Below are 7,498 nucleotides of genomic sequence, written 5' to 3'. Positions count from 1 at the left end.
ACACCCCCCACCTTTTGTATAAGGATTGATAAAGGTTTAAATTTCGAAGACTAAATTTTTATAAGAGGGAAAGAGTTGTGACATCCTGATTTTCAGGCTCTGATTTCGATTAGATAAATTGGACATTTCATTGACGCGACTACAGTATTTTTCTTTTAGTTGGCCACTCACGAGATAACTAGACTAGCTGGGTAAGCCATTAAGGACTTTAAGGCAGATAAACTTGAGAATTCAACCAGAAATCGATTTCTCGACCTTGCTCATCTTTAGAGATCATTACGGCATAGTTAAAAATCGAATTAAGATTAGAGATAGGTCGGTTCAACTGAGATGTGTGACCGATCGTGGGTGACTCCACTAAATTGAAAAAATCTCGTCGACCGACACTAAATTGATTTTACTGTCGTTTTGGTACCTTGTGTCCGTATTTAAACCTCGAGATTTTCACGACAACCAAGAATCCACAATTTGTCGAGTGGGTTTATCATGGCTCGAAGAAAATCGACCACAGGTCATTTGTCCTAAAAAGTTCTTAAAACTACCTAGTAGTCTAGGTCACGCTAAAAACGCGTCGAATAGAAATTAACCGCCAATTCAAGTCCTATTTCAAAAATTGAAGATTCTGTCATGTCACAATAAAATTTAGGAACGTCAACTCAGTCTTAGAAGATTTTTCTGACAACTGAGACTTTTTGGGAATAAGTCGGTTTATGGTCATTTTCGTTCGGTTAGCCGGGATTAATTCGATTGTGAAATTGAGAAGCATGAGGGATTCTTGGATGAGAAAATAATCAATTTGATAAGTGAGACATCAATTGATTTTATAAAGTCATTTGAGAGAAATTCAAAAGGGAAATTGGATGCAGAAATGCAAGTGGAAACCAAGTACTCTAATCTAAAATTCTTTTGGGAATCTATGAGCTTATTCAAAAGAAAATGAAATAAGAATTTTCTATTTGATGAAATTCTTTTCTTTCGAATTTATTCCCATTTCTTTTTCCCCATTTGGCCAAACACCTTTTCCCCCACAAGCTCTCTCTCCTTTCTTTCTTTCTTTCTTTCTTTTTTTTTTTTCGCTCTCCCTCTCTCTTCACATGCGAAAGCCCCACCGACTCCCTCTGCCAGTTCCAACTTTACTTCTCCTTTTCACTTTTTACTTTTTGACTTTTCAAACTTCTTTCTCTATTATCTTCTTCTCTCTCTCTCTCGATACCCCCTCACTCTCTCTCTCTCACTCCTCTCTCTGACCCCCTCATCCCCTCGACACTCTCTCTCCTCTTCTCCCTCTCCATTTGTTCAAACAAAGCAAGGCGGAAGTAGAGATAGTAGCCATTGAGAGAGGAAGACTGGAGCAGCTCAACGTCGCCACCCGCGCATTGCCCACACGCTCCGCCACTCACCGTTCGCCCTCCACCTCTCACTCACCCACCTCAGCCCCCGTCCACACCCTCTGTCTTCCCCTCCATCTGTTGCTACTCGGGGTCCTAGATCTAGGAGGACACGCTAGAGCAGAAGCAGTAGTTAGCGTCGCTTGGACCAAAGCTACCGTCATCGCCGGTCGCCCGTCCCCACGCGAGCACGCGTGCAGCCGTGCTTGGCCGCGCCTCTCATTGCCCCGCCATGTGACCCTAACTTCTAGCCACCTCTATTCAGCCTCGTTCCGCCACCTCAAGCCGCTGCCCGACCACCTTCGGCCACCGTACGCCGCCACCTCAACTCACCGGAGGTTTGCTCGCCCTCCGTTGGCCTTGCCTTGCCATCTCAACCCCGAATCCGGCCTCAACCAGCAGCGAACAGAGAGGAGAAAAATGGGTATGGCAGTAGCTTCGTGGCCCATTTTGGGCAGCTTCCCGAGCCCGGACGCTCGCGTCAATCCCGTTATTTTGTGTGAGTATTGCTCACTAATGCCTTCCTAGTTTGCTAATTATACTTAAATATTTATTATATTTAATTAAGTGCAATTAGGTGGTTAGATTAGAATAGATTAGTGATTATTAGATAATTGTGATGTATGTTGGGCAATTGAATTGTGTAATTAGCAAATTGACATGTGCTAATATTTATTGAATGCATCTTGAGATTTTTCCCGACCTTTATCGGGCTTCAATTAGGCATTACAGGCCTAAATTGGATTTTTAGTATTTATTTATTAATTTTCAAAAATTAGGCAAGGATAGCCGACGACTAGAATTTTATGCTGATTGTAGTGGCGCAGTTTGTTTATTTAATTGAGCTTTATTTTGTGCTGAATTGAATTATTTGTGAAATTGTGAATTATTCTTTAATGGAATAGTCTTTCATTATTAATTGGAAAATAACTAAATGTCGGTTGACAGCACCAAAAGTGTTTTTGTGAACTACAAATAATGGTGGGATTTGTGGAAATGAAATTATAATATTTTTGCTAAGGCGGACCGTGTCCCCACATACAAATATTTTATCGGGAATGATAAAAATGGTGATTTGATTAAATATTATTTTCGACATACTATAAAAGTATGACCGGCAACTTTTGGTGAGCATATATATTATTTTTGACATACTATAAAAATATGGCTGGCAACTTCTGGTGAACATATATATTATTTTTGGCATACTTAAAAGTATGGCTGGCAGCTTCTAGTGAGCATATTATTATATCGGATAAGTAGATTTGGCAGCTTCTGGTGAGCTATACTATCTATATATAGGCTAGAGTGAACAGTCCTAGACTATGGTCGAACTCATAGATAGTATTGATTGAAGTGACCGAGGAATGGTTATGTTGACATGTAATCGATTAGGTCGATTGATCGATGATTCAATCTAAGTGTGGATTTATTGTGATTCAATGGTTCGATATGATGTTGTGAATTGACTGATTAAGTGGAAATGACCTTGTGATGGTTCGAATGATGTGTAATTGACTAGGTCGATTTGATCGATGCTTGATTAGTGATGTGATTGCTTGAGTGCCTATTTGATCCGTGCTAGTATGCGGGTGGAATCTGAGGCCAAGGTAAGTCCTCTAACTCATGTTGTGCATAGGCAGCCCTAAGATATATTAGTTTACTAATCGGGTCTTTGGGGGTAGAGCTTGCTGAGACATAGTCTCATCTCGGTTGTGGGACAACATTTCAAGACCCTGATGAGAAACTTGAGGAGAAAGACCTAAAGAGGAGTACCAGAAGGAGAACCCCGAGGATGATCCAAAGTAGGATCTTGATGAGAAGTGAGCCTCCATTCCTATCTAATGACTTTTGCTGTAGAACCTATTTTGAGTAGAAACCAACCTTTTTAACATGGATTGTATATATGATTGAGTCGTTATAGATGTACATAAGGGTGTTGGTTTTCAGGTTCAAGTTTCTAGTCCTACTTATATATCACATTGCTTTATTGTCTAGGGATTTTTATAACTGCTTCCGCATATGCAATTCAAAAGGAAATGGTTGGCGATATGTTGTCCTGGGATATCGCATTTTAAAATCAACCAAGGTAAGAGATGTGCGCATACCTGAGGATCGGGGTGTGACAAATGGTGGTAGAGTTCTTTTAGGGAATAATGCAGTCTGTAAGCTGTGGGGATATGGACCATTTGAATCCGAATGCATGATGGGGTGGTGTACACATTGACAGATGTGAGGCATGTACCAGAGCTCAAGAAGAATCTTATTTCTTTGGGTACACTCGATGACATCAAGTGTAGGTACACCGGTGAAGGTAGAGTATTGAAGATCTCTTGAAATGACATGACAGTGATGAATGGAAGAAAGTGAACACTCTCTATCATCTACTAGGAGAGACCGTGATTGGAACCCCCGCAGTTTCATCAGGTGAGTCAGATTCTAACTTGACTCAATTATGGCATATGAGTGAGGCAGGTATGGCGATGCTAAGTGAAAAATGGTCGTTGAAGGGTTAGAAGATAGGGAAGCTGGACTTATGTGAGCACTTCATCTTTGGGAAGTGGTACCAATTTAAGTTTACTACAACTATTCATTCAACCAAATGACCAATTGAATATATTCATTCAGATGCCTAGGGCCCGTCTTCGGTTCCTTCGAAAGGAGATGCCCAATATATGTTGACATTTATTGACGATTATTCGAGGAAGGTATGTGTATACTTTCTGAAGCACAAATATGATATGTTCGATCGGTTTAAGAAATTTAAGGCATTGATTGAAAAGCAGTCAGATAAACAAATCAAGTGCTTGAGAACCGATAATGGCATTGAGTTTTGTGGTAAAATTTTAGTGAGTTATGCAAAAAAGGTATTGTAAGACACTGCACAATACCTAGGACACCACAACAGAATGGCGTGACATAACGGAAGAACATAAATTTTCTTGAGTGAGCTCGATACATGCTTTCGCATGTAGGACTTGGCAATAGGAATTTTGAGTCGAAACAGTGAACATGGCATGTTAGCTGATTAATCGATCTCCATCATTTGCTATTGAGTGGAAGACTTCTGAGGAAGTATGGTTGGGGAAACCTATTGATTACTCCAGATTACGTATATTTGGATATCCTACATATGCTTATGCGAGTGATGGTAAGCTTGAGTCAAGGGTGAAGAAGTGCATATTTTTGGGTTATGCACATGGGGTGAAAGGGTATCGACTATGGTGCACCGATCCTAGATCACCCGGTATTCTAATCAACAAAGATGTGATCTTCAACGAGACTGCAATGCTTCAACAGAGGAATTCTGAGACATAACTAGCAGATAAGAAAAATCATAATGTCATTAGTGAGGTGGAGCTTCAGGTGGAGACTCTGGAGATCTCGAAGGTAATAGAAGTTGAGATTGTAGATGAAGCTAGTTCTTGAAGTTGGTGATAGTGAACAACCAACAAAGCCGCATCACACTATAGCCATAGTAAGATAGAGAAGGCAAATTAAATGAAGGGTACGTTATAGTTATACATATATTGCTTATGCATTGATTGTATGTGATGAGGTGGAGAAAGATGAGCCTTCATCTTACTTTAAGGAGATGGCTAGTTTAGAGTCATCATAGTGGTTAGAGGCTATGAGTGAAGAGATGGAATCGCTCCATCGAAATCAAACATGGGAGCTGCTCAAAGTACTCGATAGCCAAAAGATTGTTGGAAGTAAATGGGTCTTTAAACGGAAAGAGGGCATTCCCAATGTCGAGGTAGCAAGGTATAAAGCAAGACTTATGGTGAAGGGATATACATAACATGAGGGCATTGACTATAATAAAGTGTTCTCTCTTGTGGTAAGACATACTTCTATTCATGTTTTACTTGCCTTAGTTGCTTCGCAGGATCTTGAGTTAGAGCAACTAGATGTAAAAACTATGTTTCTTCACGATGAGTTGGAGGAGTGGAATTACATGAGGCAACTAGAGGGATTTGCTATTCCAAGTAAGGAAGATCATGTTTGCTTGTTGAATAAATCTTTGTATGGGCTAAAATAATCTCCTAGGCAATGGTATAAATGTTTTGATGTTTTCATGGTTAGTCAAGACTACACAAAAAGTCAGATGAATAGCCACGTTTACTATAGGAGATTGAAGAATGGTTCTTTGATTTATCTACTTTTATATGTTGATAATATGCTGATAACAGCTAAGAATATGTCTGATATTGATGTGTTGGAAAAGTAGATAAATGCTAAATTTGAGATGAAAGATTTAGGTGCTGCAAAGAAAATTTTGGGTATGAAGATTTTGAATGATAGGACTGCAGAAGTTTTATGTCTATCTCAAAAGAAATATATTTAGAATAGATTGCAAAATCTGTAAGTACATCTTTAACGAAGCATTTTAAAATTTCAGATGAATTATCATTGTAAACTGAGAATGAAGAGGAACATATGTCTCATGTTCCTTATTCTAGTGCCGTGGGTAGTACTATGTATGCTATGGTGTGCACTAAGCCTGATATTTCACAAGCTATGAGCGTGGTTAGTTGCTATATGAAGTGTCATGGTAAAGCTTGTTGAAAATTTGAAGGGAACAACAGACATGAGTATAGTGTACCGAAGGGATAGCAATGGAAGTGAGACCACTGATTTTGTGGATTTAGATCACGCCGGTGACTTGAATGATCGCAGGTCTTTAGCAAGGTATGTATTTACGCTAGCGGGTGATGCAGTTAGTTGGAAAGCATCTTTACAGGATCATATTGCCTTGTCTTCGACTGAGGCAAAGTACATGGCATTAACCTTTTTTCGAAGGTCAATAGTTAAAACAAAAAAAACTGATCGCTGGACTCTTGAAAATTTACAAAAGAGGAAATATATATTTTTTTTAAAAAGTCTTCTTTGTTGCAGAAGCCTGCCGAATCTGAAAATGGCAATTAGATCGTGGGGCCCAGAATCAAAGTGTCAACTCTAGGCACACGCACGTATAAGAACCCTTTAGTGTGAAGATGAAGTCCTCTGCACGCGTGGAGCCAAAACGTGGTGGGCTCAAGTCAAACTTTGACCTGGGCACACGTATAAAAACATAAATATTTGCAGGTCTTCTTTTCCTTCCGTAAGAAGCTGCCGAAGCTCTACGTAGAAGAAAGCCGCATGCCCACGCCACATGTCCACGCCAAGAGAAGAGCTGCACGAAAGAAAGAAAAGGAAGCTGAAGATCTTTTCTTTTTGGTGTACAATTTGAACGTGTGATATATATATATATATATATATATATTTTTTTTTTTTTTGTACTGTGAGTTTATGTCCAAGTGAGTTATTTATTTATAAATACTTTGAGTTTGGGGTTAAATCTAGGTGTAGGAAACACTCGAGCATGTGAGCGATTGTAAACTCTAATTATTCGATTATAGTAGATTATTTGCTGCTGGCTCTCCCCGTAGATGTAGGTACCAATACTCAAACTGAATAACGCAAATTTCTGGTGTCTTTATTATTTCTCATTTATTTATCTGGTGATTTCGCGTTGACGTAAATTGGAAAATCCGTCATTTTCACGTATTATATTATAAAATATGGCAGACAAAAATTGCTGAAAAATTGCAGGGGGAATTGCAGCACGCAAACTGTGAAGACATAAAGGGAACATGGGTGTTCGCCGTGACTCTTGATGCTGAATGACGGCCTTTCTGGCTTAATTTAAGGAGCTGGACGGCTGCAATCTCTGCCGAGGGAAGCTTGATGGAAACTAAGCTTAAAATGGAGGGACACCAAGCAAGGACAAACTGCCGAAATTGCACCTTGAATGGGCGGCTGCAATAGTACAAATCGAAGCCTGAATTCAGACGAAATGCAGCTGCTTCTGTTGACCCTTTCAAAGGCCACTTGAGATGACAACATAGAGAGAAATTCCGATGTATTTGCTGCAACTGAAGGAGTGAAGGCTGAGCTGGATCAAGAGAAATGCAGAGCTGAAAACTGCTGGCGGCAGGTGCTGATGAGAGATAGTGAGGTTAAAATTGAGCCCAAGATTCCAAGGCCCGTGAAAGCTAGAAGCCCGCCCATCTCTATTTCTCTCTCTACTCTATCTCCCGTCTAACGTGAAACTCGAGCGCACGCGC

The sequence above is a fragment of the Eucalyptus grandis genome, chromosome 3, assembly GCF_016545825.1.
Source record: "Eucalyptus grandis isolate ANBG69807.140 chromosome 3, ASM1654582v1, whole genome shotgun sequence".
Lineage (NCBI taxonomy): Eukaryota > Viridiplantae > Streptophyta > Magnoliopsida > Myrtales > Myrtaceae > Eucalyptus > Eucalyptus grandis.
Note: the sequence above shows the minus strand (reverse complement) of the source record.